This window comes from Poecilia reticulata, linkage group LG3 (assembly GCF_000633615.1).
Source record: "Poecilia reticulata strain Guanapo linkage group LG3, Guppy_female_1.0+MT, whole genome shotgun sequence".
Lineage (NCBI taxonomy): Eukaryota > Metazoa > Chordata > Actinopteri > Cyprinodontiformes > Poeciliidae > Poecilia > Poecilia reticulata.
In genome coordinates, this window is record NC_024333.1 from 19,021,001 (window position 1) to 19,040,287 (window position 19,287).

General features: G+C 39.0%; 1 protein-coding gene across 4 annotated transcripts in view; it reads right to left on the bottom strand.

The window, feature by feature from the left end:
* zfhx3b (zinc finger homeobox 3b) overlaps window positions 1-19,287 on the bottom strand; it is a 308,186-nt gene that overhangs the window by 139,664 nt on the left and 149,235 nt on the right. For all 4 annotated transcript variants that reach the window (XM_017303941.1, XM_017303940.1, XM_008405336.2 and 1 more), the window contains one exon: window positions 9,777-10,120. The gene's annotated coding sequence lies outside the window, so the exon portion shown is untranslated. The remainder of the gene's footprint in view (window positions 1-9,776; window positions 10,121-19,287) is intronic.

The window sequence follows — 19,287 nt, forward strand, 5'->3', positions numbered from 1 at the left end:
TTTTGGTGGGTTGAATAAAACATTTAGAAGCATGTTACATTAAGTCGAGCTGCAACACTTTAACGCCTCGCTTTTGCGTCTCTCTTAGAGATGCAGGAAAAAGGCATCGCGCATTATTCTATTTCAATAAAGTTAGTGCGCACTTTCACTAGACTTAAGCATCTTCAAGTACACGCGGCTCTTATTTCCATGCTGATTTGATTCATCCTATGTTTAAAAAAATATGTATATATAGTTTCCTATCGTATAAAGCAGTTAAGACAGCACTGTTTACCCCCACATCACACATGGGAGCATGGCGTCCGGCTCTCCCTGTGTCTGGGGTGGATAGGGCAGCACAGCCAGGTGCAATGGGAGCGCCCTCTTATGTTCAGCCTGACCACTGGGATCAAGCAGAGCATCAACTGTTTCACAGCGAGGCAGGCGCCTGCGGACCAAGTGGTCTCTGCCAGAGCGCACCTTTACCTTTACCTGCCAATACTGTGTGCTGCGGTTCAAACCGCATCCAAGAGGATCTCACATTATCTAAAACGCCAATCGGGTTATCTGATGAAAGAAGTTAAAAAGGAGATTGTTTAGGGAAGTTCAATGCTGTTTAAATTCGCGTTTATTCAAAGAGGTGTGTAGAAGTTTCTGAAACTATTCTAATTAGTAAACAGCATGTTTTAGTGGAGGAATGAGGTGTGGCCAGGGTCCAGCTTCGATTATACATGAACTTAAATAAGTGGGACTAAACTGCAAACACGACAGCAGCCGATCCAGAAATGAAAAATAATAATATTAATTTAAAAAAAAATCTATTAGGTTTGTCATTATTTTATATTTTATGAGCAAACTTTTGTGGTATAAATAAAATGTATGTCAGGTGATGCAACGTCCAGCATCATGTTTCTAAGCCGATCCCTGGTGGATATGGGAAACGTCGTTTTAACAAACCTGAGTTTTGTTTTTGTTGTTTTTTTAATGAAAGGCATTTCTTCAGTCTTATTCTCTCATATCTCCATTTATATCCATAGATATATCTTTTATTCTGTCTTGATCTTCACGTTGAGCTCAGGTGGGTGTTTAGCACAGAACCTTTCTGAGAGGATACAATGTTGTCAATTGTTACATTTGGCCAAATGTTTTTTTCTGTATTAATAGATTTTGTCGGTACTATACTGAATGTTTTTATCGGACCTTTTCAATCATTTACTCATTTTTGATTTTGTTTCAAATGCACAGCTTTTCTTGTTTCTGTTTATTTTTTTTGTCATCTGCTGTTTATATTTTCCTAATCTGTTTGAGTTGTAATTTGTTGACGTGTTTCGTATCTTTGTGAATAACATATACTTTTGTTTCCTATGATGACTTCACCTGTTCCCAGTGTATTCAGATGCACTTTGATGCTGATGCTGCCTTTGCTAAATATTGTTCAAATAAAATGTTCATATTAAAATTTTTCTGAAAGGTGACACATCGTCTGACAGTTTGCTTCATTTCTTTTTTTTTTTTACAATTTTGATATAGAAATGTAAAATTCGTTCATAGAAGCAGTAACTATAAGCAAAACAGCACATTAGAGGCAAACCTAACACCAGATCTGTGAAATAGAAAAAAAAAAAAAAAAAAAAAAAACCACACACAACCCAGTGCGTCTGGTGTTTCTGATTTTTGAGTTTGGAGCAGAATAAATGTGGACCGACCGTCTGGTCAGTCTGCTTCATTTACATGAGAAACAAGAAGCCATATCAATTCTCCTCTCTCATGCATTTACTCGCCCTGTCAGTACTACCTTATTAAAGATCCTATGCATTATTCAAAAAACACATTTAACATTTTTTTCCTTCGGAAATAGATCTGTTAAACCTTAATTCTCCTGTCAATATTTAGAAAATATCGCAGATGTTTTGTTGCTGTCTTTAGTTGATCGTGCAGATCGTTTCATCCTGATCACAGCGATTTAAACCAATAAACATTAAAACACGTAAAGATTTCCCCAAAGCAGCGAACGTAACCGTCTGTCTGTCTCCCCCTGTCTGTCTGAATCCATCCTCTCTCTCTCCCCAATGTGTGTGTGTGTGTGTGTGTGTGTGTGTTTGTGTGTGCGCCCGTGCATGAGTATGGTATGCTCAGTGTGTGTGTGTGTGTGTGTGTGTGTGTGTGTGTGTGTGTGTGTGTGTGTGTGACTGCATGGTAAAGTGTTTTACGAGTCTGTTATATAATGTAAAACTAATAATAATAATAATAATAATAATAATAATAATAATAATAATAATTAATTGACAAGTCCAAATATAAAAACAAAAATACGACAAATTTAATATTTGAAAACAAATCCTCTGTTTTTTATCATTTTTTTATTGTATTGTATTTGTTGTCCAAAAAAAAACCCATGAAAAATTGAAAAATTGACAGACATTTAGAAAATAAGAAATGTTAGAAATATGTATTTTGAAAAGATCGATGTCATTTTTACGTGTATGCTCATTAAGTAACGTCAAAAATGACTGGGTGATATCTGTGCACATTTTTCTATCTGTTTTAAACGCATTAAACTGCAGGTAACAGACAGATTTTAGTACCTTGAAAGTGTTGAAGATCAAATTCCAAAAACTCGAATTTAAAACAAATAGCTATAAATAAAAAGACACAAGCAAAGCTCGTCTTGAAGATGAGCTTTGCTCATTTTTTTTTGACAGTTTATCAGCGTTCAATGTTAAACCTCTTCTCAATAAAAGTTATGCTGAAATTATTTTTAAGCAGCAGTAACTGACTAAAAAAAAAGAAAAAAAGTGGAAAATGGAGTAGAGATCTTCAAATAATGCTCGTTTCAGGTCGGTGATACGGTGAATAATGGAGAAATCCTCGAAGCTGCTGTCACAGTCTCCGGGTGAGACCCGTGGGGTTTTACGCGCTTTAGAGCGGCTCACTGAAACAGAGGGATCCCAAATCAGAGCCATATGAACACTTCAGGCAGCAGCCATGCACCCGCTGATGGTAAACCTATCCAAACAGGACGAGGGGGAGAATCGCAGACCTCTGCGAGGCCAAGCCTCTCTAAATGCCACTTCGTGCTCGCTGAATATGCACGGGAACGTAATAAACTTACAGACCTGATATTCCTGATGTCAAGAAGAGCACACACACAGAAAAAGAAAAGAAAACAAAAGGAGAAAGAATAAAAATGGAGGGGGGGGGGACGCGACGAGATGAAAGATGACAGGTAGAAGCGACACAGAAGGCAAGTACAGATCTAAGATTTTCCCCTGAGGTCAAATCCAAATCCTAGCCATGATGATGTCATCTGTCTTGTTTGGACCAAACAACAATGAATGCTGTTTTTTTGTTTTGTTTTTTAAATTACTATTAATAATTCATGAAACAAAATAACAATAAATGACATGTGGCGCAGAGAAAGGAAATCATTTTTGAACGGAATCTGAAAAAAAAAGAAAAAGAAATCACCCAAATCTGATTGTCAGTAAATAGACAATTATAACAAAATAATAATTATGTATAACGAGGAATACTAACCTAATCAAGACAGTAAGTAAATCCAGAATAAAGGATGACCTCAGTAGCTTCAAATACTATCTAATTTCAGTTTTTCTGTTTGCGTGCACATCAGAAATCACTGGCTGGGTTTCTTTTCTAAAAAAAAAAAAAAAAAAAAGGAAACAAAGGAAATACAGACATTACAATTCCTTGTTGTAAAACAGTCCACAGCAGCTCATTTGAAGCTTTGTGGGATCAAACCTTCAGACAGCGTGGGAGCCCACCTCCCCACTTGTGTGACTGTAACTGAGGTACGTTTAACCTCTGTAAGCTCTCAAACTCTAAACTTTGTTCAGGTTGCCGGTAAGCCCCACTGATATTTGCTGTGTGTGGCAAGCTGTGGAAGGGTGGAGGTCACAGAGCTTTGCTTGTCCATCAACTGCTTTGGCCTCTGAACTTGAAATGCCTCAGTAGAGGTGAGGCCCTCCCCCCACACCCCCACCCCTCAGTATAGCCTTCAGTGTTCCTGCAACCAATAAAACCAAGTGCCTGGTAGAGCTGTTTCCTTTTTAAGGTGTTAGCTTGTAAAGAAGGTTAACAGTACAGGTGTTTACTTTTGCATGACAGGTACACCACCGAAGGTTGAGCGAAGATCATAAAATCAAGAGGTCTGCAGCACTCCATAAAATGCTAACTTTCATGGTAGAGTTGGTTATAAACACTGAGACATAAACAGAAAGTGGAGTCAAATCTCATAAGATCAGTTCTTAAATAGAAACATATCCTAAGAGGCCTCGCATATTAGAAATAGCTGTAAGGCAGCCTGCTATCACAGCTTACATGTCATAGAAGTTTGCAATGCGGATGACCTTGAAGTAATAGGGAAAAAAAAAATCCTTAATTTGGTTAAAAACATTTTTTTTGGCATCTGTTGTGTGTAAAATGTGATTATTTTTTTATTTTATTTTATTTTTTTCCCATAAAAGAGTCCATAGCAACTGCTACTTGATTACTTTAACACATGCAATCAAATTATGACACTGGTGTGGATTACACCATGTTACAAGAATATAACAAAAGCTAAATATGGCCACATCAACACTTCGATCATAAATAAACCAAAACCCGACCATCTAAACAAGCCATTGTTTCTGTTTGTAACAGAAAAAACATGTCAACATAAAAAATAAAAAAACCTGCTTTTCTGATCCAAAAGGTCACACCTTCCCCCGGGTCAGATGACCAGCAGTGACTTCATATTCTCCTTCACATCTGACAGGATTACATGTGTGCACACAATCACACATTTCTTCACTTCATGAAAGCTCAGTTTATATACACATCTTGAACCTGTTTTACAACTCTAATAATTTCATGCAGGACTATTGGAAGCCTGTTACCAGTACATGATGTATTAATGTTCAAGGGGATTCTTTCAGGCAGGTATTAATGGAGACCTTTTGACATTTTAGCAAAATGGTACCTTCCAAGACTGTTGACAAGCTTTTAATTTAATATTTATTTTAGGTTTCAACCACAAACTTAAATATATTTCACGGGGTTTTTGTTTGATTGACCAACAGAATATGTGATTAGTGTTCTCAAATCAGCACTTTGTAGAACACCTTGCTTTTGATACATTCCAGATTCAGATCTTTTGGGTCTGAATCTTTTGGGTTCTACCCAACTGGCAAATCTAGAAACAGAAGAATTTGTTCAGTTTTTATTGCCAGTCAGCTCAGTCTCAGTCAGATTTGATGGGGAGACTCTGAAGATCAACTTTCAAGCTTTGTTATTAATTGTTAACTGGATTTTGGTCTGGAGTTTGACTTAATGTATAGATGAAAAATGTGTGCATCTGATCATAACTCTGTTGTAAGGTGACATCCCAGTCTCGAGTCTTTTACAGTGCCTTGCATGCTTTCTTACAGGATTACTCTTCATTAAGCTTCAGCAATTATCCAATCTCCTTTGACCAACTTCCTAGTCTATGCTGAAGATCATCCCCACTGCCAAATAAAGCTATGTTTCACTGTGGGTGACGCACAGGGCTAGCTTTATGCCAATCATAACCTTTTTGCATGTAAGACAAAGCTTGATTTGGGTCTGCTCTGACTAGAGCACCTTCATTTATGTTTTTTTTTCTCCTACATGACTTGTGGACATTTTCAACAAAGGGATTTGTCTTGCCACTCAAAAGTCAGTTTTATACTGTACACTAGTAATGGTCCTTTCTACAGACTCCAATTTTCTTCCTGAGACACCATTGTCTCCTTTTACATAAGTTTAGGTGGATTGCCATGTCTTGGTAGGTTGTGTATACTCTTATCAATTTCAGATGATGAGTTGAACACTGTTTGATAAATGTTTATAGTCTAGGTTATTGTTTTATAAGCTAACCCTATTATCTTAGATATGTCATGTGTTTGCGGGTCTGTTTTTTTCTCACTAATGTTCCTAACAAACTTCTGAGACCTTCACAGAATAACTGCAATTATACTGACTTTAAATGGTTTGTTACATGAAGTCCTAAAAAAAACACATTGAGGTTTATTATTGTACTGTGACCAAATGTAAACAGTTTAAGGAATAAAAGTGCTTTTGGAAGGCACAATTTTTTTTTCCTGATGTAGGTTTTGTTTAGTGTCTAAAATGTCTAGTTTTACTCAGAAATGTCCAAACTGAAATCTTCAGGTTGGTGTATTTTGGGGGTATACTTGTTTAGCTGAAGGAAGTGATTAACAGAAAATAATAACAATTATGCCTATGCTTTTCTTTGATGAATAAAACAAGCTTGACTAAAATTTGAATGCACTATTCATGAAAGCTATTATATGAAAATGATATTGTATTGTCAGAGAGGCTTTATTAACAATCCTTAATGTATTACTTTTAGTGCTTCAGCCCACATCAATTCACAAAGACAGATTGGAGGTCAAATCCAAATCATCTTGTGTTTTGTTTTGTTTTTTTCTTCAAGCTACCACAAAGTGTCTGATCTAGACTGATGATGTGAAGTTATGAGCCATATTCTGGCAGCTTCTGAGCATTTTGTACATTCATGTGAGTTACAACAACTGCATCAACCTGCGTTTATTCCACCTTTTGATGTCATGCTTCTTACTCTCTGTGAATACAAGTCTGCGAGAGGGAAGGCCGAGGGAAACAGGAAACAGCTCTTTACAGGTCCTGTTTAGAATTGTAAATGTATAGCATGGGCACCACTGTCCAATTACATATATCTTTCATGTATAAAATCATGCATGCCTTTTTTCCCCCTTTTTTTTCTGAACGGAGAAGGCTCGCACAAGGGGAGAAACCCTGGCTGCAGAAGAACAGTGAAAATAAGGTCGAGTGTCGGAGCCCTGGAGCCCTACTTCAGCACGCAGGAGAGGCGGGAGGGATGGATGATGCTTCCCCCCAGATGGAAATCCTTTTTTCTCCTGAATTCAGCTTTGTTATCATCCCCCTCCTTGGAAGGCAGCTGATGTGTTTGATCTTAATTCAGATTTTATTGAAAATGAGTTCCAGATTGTGACGGTGACGATTTCTGCATTAACAATTTATTATTATTATTATTATTATTATTATTATTATTATTATTATTATTATTATTATTATTATTATTTGTATGTTTTTATATAAGCAACCTTAACATGCTTTCATAATAAAATAAAACGCAGCCTTATCTTTGTTTGCTTGTCCTTATTCTCGTCATCAAAACAAGTGTGTTTAGATCCTTAAATCCAAGTGACTCATCTCCTGCTGGTTTTGCCACATTTTCTTCCATTGTTAAAATATTCTTCCTTGATTTCATGAACCAATTTCTCTTATTATCAGACATAATTTCAAGTGAAGAACAATCTCCCCTTTGTGTCATCGATAAACAGTTTTACCTTTTGAATGAAGGATATCTGATATCGTTTGAGTCAAAGTCACTGCAGAGAAACGAAAACATGTTTTCAAAAACAAAATTATTTGGTACAGTGCCAATAACTTGGGTCCAGGACTTGAATGTTGACAGAGAGATGCACTGGCAGACTAGAATCAGAAGCTGGAGGTCTATGCATCACAAAATTGACATTTTTGATATCAAACTCACAGACGTACCAAAAACTCTTTCAACAAACATACAAAGCGAGCTTGTGGTCACAATTTAACTGCAAAAAAATCCACTCTGGATTTTCTAACATTTTGAACATTTCAATATGACAGCATACACACTTCTTTCAGGATGAAAACATGAAAGCGCATAGTTTGTAAATGTTACTTTGAGGCCATTTTGAAGCTGATTTGGATAAATTCAGATTATTTTCAAAAGGGCCATAGTGCACAACACATAAGGCTCTGCAGACAGCACTTCATTTTACATTAACTATATGTAACTGCATACATTAGCCACACGTTGGCATGTGCACCTTCCCTGTTTCTGATGGGATCATGTTAACTGTCTCCTCTCAATCAAGTAATATTGATGGAATATGTGCAAAAAAAGGCATGTATTTTAAGAAATAAATCTCAACAGCAGGATGTTACACTGGTAAAGAGATAAGCAAAGTAGTGGTTGGTTAATGTGGCTTAAAGTCTGGTTTGCAGAGAAAGTGCTAAAATGATCTCACAGATCCTGTCATAACACGAACAAAGATGCTCAGAAAACACATCCTTCAAGAAGGTTGTTGTTGAATTTTGCCCCTTTTTGTGGCTCTTTCTTTTCTTTCTTTTTTCTCCCTTTTAACAAACAATTCTATATTTTAAGTATTGCTAACAGAAAACATCACACATCTGACTCAGAGCAGCTCTGTCCGCACAGCACCATGCCAAATTTAGTGAAATGGATGAACTTCCCCTCTCACACACTCACACACACATGCAAACATATCACATCGTCTGCATGTCTATTGTAATAGATATGTAGATATTCACACACAGAAGCATCCCAATAAATTCAAATGTCATTGAAAGATTGACTTAAAACTTGCTGAAAATATTATTGCATAAGATCAATAAGAAATCGTTTTTTTTACATTGGCATGTCAACTGAAAGGTATGTCTATGTATTGTACAATACAGACTCTAAGATGCATGGTCAGGGCTGCTTTTTAAAAGAATTACTACATAAATGCAGCTTTACATGGAGATCATCACACTGTGACTCAGCTGAGGTGTTAAGGAAGCCCAGGTAGCTTTAAGAGACAATGGCTAAATGAAACACAACGGGCCGACCAGGCAGAAGACATGGGTCACCATATCATCACTGACTAGTGAAATTCACACTGGACCTCAAAGCAGTATATCAGTCCAAATCTCACTCTTTCTTCAGATCCTAGGACATTTTTTATACATGAAAATCTAAAGTTGAATCAGTCTGAAATGCTAATTTTAGAATAGTGAGAAACAGCCTTGTCTATTTTTCCTCCTTACCTATATTTCCAGACACTAACAGTCTCTGGTTGACATGTGGTCAAACACAAGGCACGTGACAGGTTAAACATAGAGCTTGAGTACTTTTTCCTTTCACATTTTTCCTTCCACTCAACTTTCTATCCGCATGCTTGGATAAGGTCAACTCCGGTCACAGTGACCTTTCATGGCTCGGGGTTCCTGTGGAGACTGTCAGTGACTGTCTGCTGGAAAACTGTCACATTAGCAGTTACAACTTATTTAATTTGTAGTAAATATTTGTTTGGTTTTCATTAGCTGTGGCCAATTATCATCAAACTCAACAGAAACAACATTATTCCTCTGCAGACTTTAAACTCCTCAAAATATTTTTGCTCAAACTTCACTGTAAAACAGTTTCGTTTCAAATCAGCTGTTGGTGAGCTTTTCAACTTTCCCATAAACTGCCTGGATGTTTACACACCCACAGCATGATTGTGAGGTTAATGTGATGGCGATAAAATATGTGACAGAAAACCTGTGAAAACCGCGGCTCTGTTCTTTCGTCATAGACATGTGTGAATGAAGCTGAGAAGATGATTAATGCAAAAGTGACTGCATAAAACGATGCTTCCCTTAACATATTGCTGAAGCTAATAATGCTGCCAATATGAGTCCGAAGCTTCCAACCTGAAGTGTGCATGCATGGAAGGAAATTTCAACATATTCAGAACTTCTAATCCAAGAGCAACAAGCAGAAAACAGGGCATGTAGATGGAATATTTCTCAGCCAGACATTGCTTCGCACCAAATCCTAAAACAAACTAAACATGTGGGGAGCAAGTTAGCTTCAAAGACCATAAAATGTTAAAGACCTCAGTTACAGGTCCGCATAAGCAGTGGGGTCTGCACAGCCTTACCTGATGGAGGTTTTTGGTCTGAGTGTCCCCTCTCTGACTGTGTCTCCAATTCGGGTGTCTGTTTGAAGTCAGCATGCAGAAAGGTCACGCCCTCTTGGTCTCGGCACGCTTCTTGTGGACATGAACGGCCCAGCCACTATTACCAATATCGCGATGGTTCTTCTTTGTGTGCAGAAAAATGAATGAAAAGCGTAAAGCTATTGATTCGGTGCCTGGGCACCTAAAGTTGTTTTGGTGAGATACTCCTAGAATTCCAGGTATTTCCAGGGTTTTCCAAAGCTATGTGGTTTGGGAATTAGGGGCTCCCAGGTCAAACGAACAGCATATCAAGATGACACCATCACCTAGAGTAAGAAGAGAAAGAAAGACCGGACTTAGGGAGATTTTTCAACACACTTGGAAAACATTACAACAAAGGAAAACAAAAGTTCCATGGCAGTCCTCTGTAAGCCCCACAGTTTCTGTGCCTCATCCCGGAAATATGAGCACATAATAAATGTCTTTCAGGGGAGGCAAACCAGAGCAGTATGATTTCCATCAAGACTTCAAAATTAATCATCTGTTTTCAGAGTCAACAAAATTAATCTATAATTATTTGTATGCTACCACTGCTGGACAGCCTCGCATGATTTCAAGATTATATTTAATAGCAAATGAACTGCTGTGAGTAATTTCTTTTCTCATACCACTGAAGACTTTTCAGATGAAAAATGAAAAGAAGATTTGCAGAGAAACTTAATTTCCCTGTAACTGGAACAAGTCGTATTCCTGTAATAGCATATATAATTGCCTGTTCTGCAGAGGATCTCCAGCACACGACAACAAAGTCTCATAAACAATACTTATTTATTCAACTGTCAATTCCAGCAATAATAATAATAAAATAAAAAAAAATGAGGCTTTAAAAAAAAAAAAAAAAAGGCTTTGAATTCCACGAGGGCCTGGTTTGTGAAGCTGGGTAAATATGCTTGTCATGTGTTCCAATAGTTCCACAGTGACTGAGAGTTAGTTTGGGAATACGGCTGGGATCGGCAGACAGCTTGTGATAACTGAATAGCTCTTTTGAAGCTACATCCATTTGGAAGCACTGTGCAATGGTTTTTTACCTCTGTGGTTAGGCTGGAGTTAAAGCCTGTGCTTAATTGTTCCCATGAGTTCTTAGCATGGCGCTGATAAGGAGCTCTGGGAGCAACATTTAAAACTGCAGCTGAAAAATAGCTTGAGTGTCTCTGGCTGCAGGTCTGATAGAGTGACGACAGAGTATCCACACAAAGCGAAGGCAAACCAAGATCGGTGAAAAGGGGAGAAGAAAAGCAAGACAGGCCGACAGCAGCAGAGGTCGAGTGTGACTGTAAGCTACACACAGCTGAAATGTTTCATTTGTTTTTTTGTAGTTTTTTTTTAACGTGTGTGTTTTTCCTGACTTCAGCTTCTTAGAATCCACTTGAAATATCAATTTCAATAATGTTTCTTCCAAGCGATTTTAAATAAGGGGGGCACAGCGTCTCACTTGCTAATCAATAACCAAATTATTTTTATGACACTGTTTTGTCAGCAGTTACAGCAGAAGAAGAGCAGCGCTGTTAATTTGTCATCCCTGCCTGCCCGTCCCTCGCGCTCCGTCCAAGGCCACGACTTCCAGGGTTTGTCGGGTGAGACCTGTGGGAGTGTGTGTGTCGGATCAATAGCCCACCCACAGCAGAGCCGCGGGCGATCCCTGACCTGGGGTATTGATTAGGCCCGGCTCAGCTGCCAATAGCAATGTGCTGGATGTGACACTGGGCTAAAACAGGAGCTGAGGAAGGGGGATTCTGAATTGCCAGTGGCAGCCCCACAGCACACCGCAGATAAAAGTCAATTCCACTTAACCAAATCACTGACAACTAAATAGTTAGCAGATACAAGAATGCACAGAGTCTGTGATGGCAGCAGCTGGGTGGCTTTGGGGATTTCCCTTTTCCGTGACCTGTATCGAAAGAGCACAAATGGCCAGAAGAGGCGCATGTTTGTTTGTCCTTTAAATGTGCTCACAGCTCCGACTCTTGGCTACACCTGTCTCATCTATACATTGATTCCTGTAGACTGAGCATTCATCAGGTGTTTAGTATTGACTGATGTTCACTGATATTTAAGGAATTTGTAGCACTTCAACAGAAAGACAAAAAAAACCCTCATTGTGGCAGCTCAGCTTTTCTAAATGAGCAAAACATCAGACTTTTAAAAGCCACTATTAGTTATGAGTTTTTCTGTGGCGTTTTCCTGTGTCTGCACACTCCGATGTAAAGCAGCTCCGTTGCAATTGTCAGACTCCTTTCGATCCATTTTGCTCCCAGTCATTACGAGCCAATATTAGAGTAGTTTACATGTCACTTTACCGGTACTTTGCCTCATGAATGTAATTCTGTGGCTAGTGATTCTGCGTGCATTCAGCACGTATCTATGACTCCATATCTCTCCTGGTAATTGCTGAGTGACAGAAAGGCAATACTGACCACTTCATTATAAGACAGCTAGACTAACTGGACAGTGGCCTCTTGGATCTGGGTCACTCAGGCCAGACTGACCTTATCTGCCCAGGTCGTCAGGGGTCAGTCACCCAGGAAGTGTTAGGACTTTACTAAGGTTACCGTTAGTGGCATACGAGGTCAGCTGACCCGGGCGAATTGCTCCTATCAGGTATTGATTGCAGTTTGTCTGCTTCGGCTGAGGTTAGACTAATCTCCCAACACCAGGGTCTCAGGGGCAAAGACTTCAGGGTAAAGTTAAGCATTGGAACTAACAGCAGTGATAGTGCAGCTTGTGGATACAAGTGAACATAAGAGGGTCCACCAGAGGAGCTGTGGGGATTTGGGATTTGGGAAGAGTGAGATGTAGCAGCGAGACAGAGACAGTGATTGTTCATTCTTGAAAAAAAAAAAAATGCTGTATATGGGCCATCAAACTTTGTGCAGGGCAATTTTTTTCCACAGCAAACTGAACTCTTGGAGTCAGATTTGTACCACTCACTACTTTCTGAAGTCTTATCTTCATTTTTCTTTTTGTTTTACTTTGACCTAATATCTACTCTATACAGCAGCTTATGGGACATAAACCACACATTTTATTGTGGCCAATCTATTCTAATGCAAAACTGCCAGAAAATCAGACCCTCAACTTAAAAACCAGTGCAGACCTGGACCATTTACTACATCTAAAAATCACAATGAACATGACAAAAAGGAAGATGGCACAATAGAACTGCATTGCACCAAAGCATGGCTCATCCTATTTTCTGAGGAATGTTTAAATAGGGAGCGAAATCAATGTTCTTCATTATTTCTCCACAATTCCTGTTCCAGTAATAAAATAAATAAATAGATAGAGATTGTTTTATTAAATAGATAGCACACATTTTATAGTGAAAAGCCATTTTGCTAAAATATCTGTTCCTTTCAAGAACAGTGTAAAGCAACACTGTAAAGCAGTGGATGGAGTTCTAATCACATAGATTTTAAATTAATATCAGGCTGGGATTCAGGTTTGGCAGATGTTTATTTGGAAATTATTCAGAAACAACAGATTGTTAAATTGCAGCTACAGTTTAACAATCTGTTGTTGCAGAGTACAAAAAAAATTGCTTAAAAAAAACAACATATTTAGCAAATAATATTCTTCAGATTGTTTTAGAATGCATTTTTTTTTCTTTCAGCTCTTGTTGATGTTTGCATCCGAGATTTTTAAGTTAAATGCAGAAGGCACTAATCAGTCATTGTTCAAACAGCGCTCCATAACTCCAAAAGTTGGCATCTCTTCTTTGAGCCTGCCATCTCCTTTACTACAACATAGGGAGACAAATATATGAGATTGTTAGTCAGTAACTATGTGTGTATTTGTGTGTGTTTGTGCCCGTTAGTGTCTGTGCAAGCCCCTTTATGTACATACTAAAGCATCTCTGTTGCTCGTTAACTCTCGTCTCCCTGCAACTGCTTGCCACCGTACATATTAAATCACATTAATGGCAGATGAGCTCTTGCTCTGGAGAGACAGGCGTCTATTTGAAACTGCGTTTTATTGCACTTTGTTCCGTTTAATCAAAAAAATGCTATGTGAAGAGATAACCCGGTTTTAAAAAATCTCAGATAAACAGCAACGATTGCATCTTTAAATAATAAATGACCCTCTGCCTCTTACAGACGGGAATATGACTGAAAATAATTGAAGACAACAATGTCCTATAAGAGTACCGCTCCTGCAGTGCTGATTCAGAATCCCTCATAACTTCAAACGCTCAGTCATAAAGTATGGATAATCTGCAAAAGAAAAGGCAGGCGTGGTTGTTTACAATTTCTTTCTAATTAAGGCTACAGGATGGGGTATACTGTGTTAAAGTTGATGTCTGTTTGTAAGACTTTGCCAAAAACCCTGTAACTGTTGGCAAATTAGGGGTGGAATGGAAAAGCGAAACAAACAAACGACACTCTAATATGATTTTCAGTCATGGAATAAATATTTCACAATCTGTCTACATTTGACACACTTTTAGTCAAGAACAAAGGATTCCTGGGGAACAAATTGCACAAACTGAAGCTTGAGATAATAACCTCTTTGACCTGCATTAATTCAGCATGTAACTGTGTATATGATTTCTCTTCAATTTCTATGGCGCTTTTGTTTTAAGCTGATAAAAATTTCTGTTGGTAGGTATGGAAGGGGCATGCTGAAACAGATCAAGAAGGGCTAGTCAAAACAAGATAGCTGGTTTTTGAATTGTTCACTAAAAAGGATAAACCAGCTAAAACATTTTTTTTAAAAAAAGCAGCAATGCCTTATTACTGTTGCTTTTTGACTCTCATTAGAATGCACACAAAGTTGCCGAGTAACATGGCTCCTAAAACAACAGTTATGGTGTTCACGTAATATAGACCATCTACCTTAACAGACGTAGTTGTGAGAGTAGAGAAAATGAAGCAAATAGCATGCAGATGAAAGTTTTTATGTCTTTTTTGTTTTTTTGGCTGTGAACAGGCCAGCAGTCTGCTGTGCGTCTGAGAGGGATAAGGTAGTGCTTGATGATTAATCACTGGACATAATAACACTTCTCACCGCGAGCTCACAGTCCAGCTGATTCTGTGATATGATTGAGGTCGATTAGAAAAGAGAAATAATCATTCCTGACAGTGCATTCATGGCACACTTTAATGACATCTTCTGATTGGACCTAGTCGAGAAGATAATGCAGGCTTTCTTTGGAGTGCCTTCTAAGATTATTTCTTTAACTTCATGAAAAATGGGGAGGGGGCATGGGTCTGGATGCTGCTGATTTGAGGATTAAGATAAGATGACCTTTCACATTATGTTACTATGTATAAAAGATGAAGTTTACAGTTTTTTTTATATTTTTTTTATAACATTAGAGCTTATCAATGGCCAGAGCCTCCATGAAGCCCCTTTGAACATCACAATGGTTTTTGTAGGTTGGTGTACAACAGGCTTCTACCCCCCATTGTGGGATTACAGTGCCTATGCGTATGGGTGTGTGTGTGTGCGTGTGGGGGTGCGTGTGTGTGTGTGTGTGTGTGTGCAGAAAGGGGTGTGTTGTGGACACGCATGGTTGCTTTTCCAGACTACATTGAAAAACTAATCTTGTGTAAAAAACTTTATTCTCTCTCTTTTATGATCACTCTGGACAAATAATTATAGGGTTATTAGTAACTCTCAGTATTCCATTCGAGGCCTGCTCTGATTTCCGTACTTTTCCAGATGAAAAATGGTCTGGAAAAGGAACCTTTTTGGACATTTTTTAAAGCATAAATACAAATTGGTTTAGACATCAATTGTCAAAATCCACTTATCATTTTTCTTGGTTACAAAGGCCTGGTGCCTCTCTCCAGTTGTCAGTGGGCAAGAGGCAAAAAACACCCCAACAGATCTGGTGTCCATCACCAAAGGCAATTTAGAGAAACCCATTGCCATAATATGCAAGTTTTTAAATAGTAGGACTACTTGCACAGGGAAAAGTTGCAAACCCCTCTGGACTAATCACAGGCCAAAATTCAAACCTGGGACCTTCTTACTGCAAGGCAACTGTGCAAACAAGTGTACCACCATGCCGGCCAAAATTAAATTTTAAATGGAAAAATATTTAAAAAACAGATTCTATATTTTTCCCAGATATTTTAAAACTACTAAGCTTGTAATTTTAAAGAGATGGATTGTCAGAACATTAGTATTTTATTATTTCTATACGTAAAATGAATGATCTAACACTAATAAATAGGTGTCCATCAGGATTTTTGTCTTTTACTCTCCTCTCCTCCTTTTACAAACAGAGAAAGCAGATATTACTTCCACACTTCTGTTGAATATCAGCATCTCAGAATGCGAAAAACAAAAAAACTGGCACTGGGGGGGCAAAGTGTCATTTGTTTTATATTCAAACTAGCATGTTTAAAACATTTTCTTGAATCCTGTAAGTCACTCAACTGTCAGTTACAAACACTATCACTTGTTTCAATCTCAAAACAAGTCCAACTGTGTTTGAAGCGAGTCAAATGATCTCACCCAGAGGGCTGGTTTGTTTTCTCTTGTCTTGTGTTAAAGTAAACTGCACTAAATAACTTAATTCTAATAAATTCTGCACTGTTGCGAGCGCTGAGAGCGAATGACACTATTGGGATCATAAATCTTCAGCAGGATCAAACTCTCAACTGGGCCAGAATGAAGAACCATAGGCTTTCACTGGCATCAGACTATAGTGGCCAACTTCTTCAGGCTCCTTTCATGTGGGAGGCATTGCGTCTACCCCCCTATAACTTACAGCCCAGCTCTGCAGGGACTTATTTTTATAACCCCCATTATTTTCAATCATAAATATTCAAATCCAGATCTTAAATCCAGAGCTTAGTGAGGAGAATAGCCAAAAACAACATGCGGCTCTTCAGCTTCCTCCAGCTCTCACTCTTCTATAGAAACTCATTATAAAGATTAATACTGAAATCAAACAGAATGCTGAGGCAAGTCGGCAGGCCCCCGGTCAAAATAATGCACACGTATGAAAAGACTTTGAAAGGGTGTTTTTTTTTTTTTTTGGTCAAACGTCGACGGCTGTTTTGTTCTTTATTTGTTTGGGAGTTTTTTGACAGATTCTGCATTTCCTTTATTTGCACTGCGAATTAATATTTGTGGTTTGAATATTAATCCTGATTCACGAGTGGATTAGTCCTCTATTGTCCCCTGAGTGCTGAGCCTCAAATAAAGGCACTGACATGGAGAAGAAATCTACACCTCTGTGCCCCACAAACAAAGGCCTCTGCACCCAGAGATAACACATGTCCCTGAAACTGAGACTCCCCTTCGGTTCCCCCTTCGACTGTAACCCACATGTAAGATCCTCTATCTCCCTTTTCCACCATTCTTTCCCGTCATCTCTCCCTTCCTCTTTTCCTCCCTCTCTCCCTTCAGAAAAAAAAAAAAAAAAAACTTTGCCATGGTAGATTTGCAAGGCAATTGTGCCCTTAAACCGTGCCTCTCTCCCAGCTTATACCATGCATTTTCCAGAGTTTATCAAAGAATACAATGGGGTTATGCTTTCACCATTATTCTCCAGGCAAGAACAGTAATTTAAATGCACCAGTACTACTGAGGCAGGGTGCAGCCCTGCTGTCTCACTATGGAAAAGAGAGAGATGAAAATGTGTTACAAAAAAAGCGCGCTGCATTACTTTGTTGACCTTTCCTGTTCTCATAGTTTACAAACAGCTGTGAAGCTCCTTCCTCTGGGCTCTTTGTACATCAGAGACTGGGACTGATGGAGGCATGCCATGCTTAAATCAACTGCTTTCTCTAACTTACTTCCATTGTGGTTTGGAACGACATAACCGAACAAACGCACACTATATCCTGCCACCAGAGCTGTTGGGAGAGAAAGGGAGGGAAGACGTACTAAAACAGACACAGCATTCTGCAAGCGGGCATGTCTTTAGCAGACTGTGAGGCAGAAGAGAGAAATCCAAAAACACCCATCCCCCCCCCACAGAAGAGATGAGTTTATTTTGAATTTTGTACGCGTTCTCACTGTAACTTCAAAACTACTCTCTTGCACCAAAACACAAGCACTACAGAAGCCAACTGCTGACGAACGCACCAATTTAACACCTAAGTGGCAGCCATACTCGTAGAGAGCCTCCAAACGGACACACGCGTGTGTCTCTTCTGCCATTGTGAAACTAAGCAGGGAGACACATGCTCCACAGTGGCTCTCGTATGAGTTGTGGTCCAGCGGACTGAGTCCCTTATTTTGCCCAACAAAAGTGAGAATCTTTTCAATCAATTTTTCAGTTTTTAAAACTTCTTTACACATAAATAGCCCATTAATTGGGCATCAATGGCAACTCAAATAGCAAGTTCAGTGTTACCAGTATTGGTGTGCGGCCATTTTATTTTATTTTTTTACAGTTCTGACAGTGATTTGCACCTTACAGAGTGTAGGAGAAGGCCAACTCAAAATTGGCAGGAGAAGTAAAAAAGCAATAGAAAACTCATTGACAGCTAACTTTTCCTCTCCGTAGCATGAGTGTAGCTCCTCCACTGGCCGTGCCACTCGGATCATTGAGCTCCATCACCCATATCAAAAGTCACCGCTGGCTTTGAGGTTCAGTGCCATTAAAAAAAATTTTTTTAAAAATATTGGCAAACTAAAAGGAAGAAAATGCAGAGGATGAAGAGGAAACTGTAGTGGGAAGTAAAGAAAGCGTTTCTGAGTATCGAGGAAAACGGAGGACGGAAGCCTAGAAACATAAGGGAGGAGTGCAGAACAGGATCTCTCCGCAGACCTGGTCAAACTGATGAGAACAGGCAGCCATAGTGATGTCATTATGCTGTTAATCAATCTCCTGATGTCTGCGTGTCTGGATGGGGAGATACTCACAGTCTAGAAGGGGTTAATGAGAAATCAATAAGAAGGATGTGCTTATGAGCAGGACATGGGGAGGAAGGGGGCACGGAGGAGGAGATAGGAACAATGTTTCCTGTGATAGCAGAAGACTTCCCAGATGTTATCTGTCATTCACAGCGTTCTGGTGACCAGGTGTTTGGGCTCAGTGTGGTGGAGTGGACATCCATGCAAGTGGGAGAGATCAATACGAAGCAAGCGGGATGGTAATACTCACAACTACACTTGCCAACACGGTGATGTCTTCACAACGCAAAATAATTGAACACTTGCATGCAGCTAGACATTTAGCCCATTTACTGATATTCTTACTGACTTCAAAAACCTTTACAGCTGAGAAATGTTTTTTTATTTATATAGATTATATGCTTGACCTGCATCGGCAAGACATGGATTTGTCTATTACAGGGAACAAAAGGAGGAGTGGATTTGAAAGCAAAGGTAAAATGAATGCAGCAGACATTAGCTAGGGTATTTCTGAAGGCCTGGGGGCATTTAAAGGGGTGGGTGTTGGGTTGGAAGGGGGGAACCCAGACCAGGTCCCAGGGCAGCAAGGCTCTTTGTAGTTGGAGCATTCTGAACA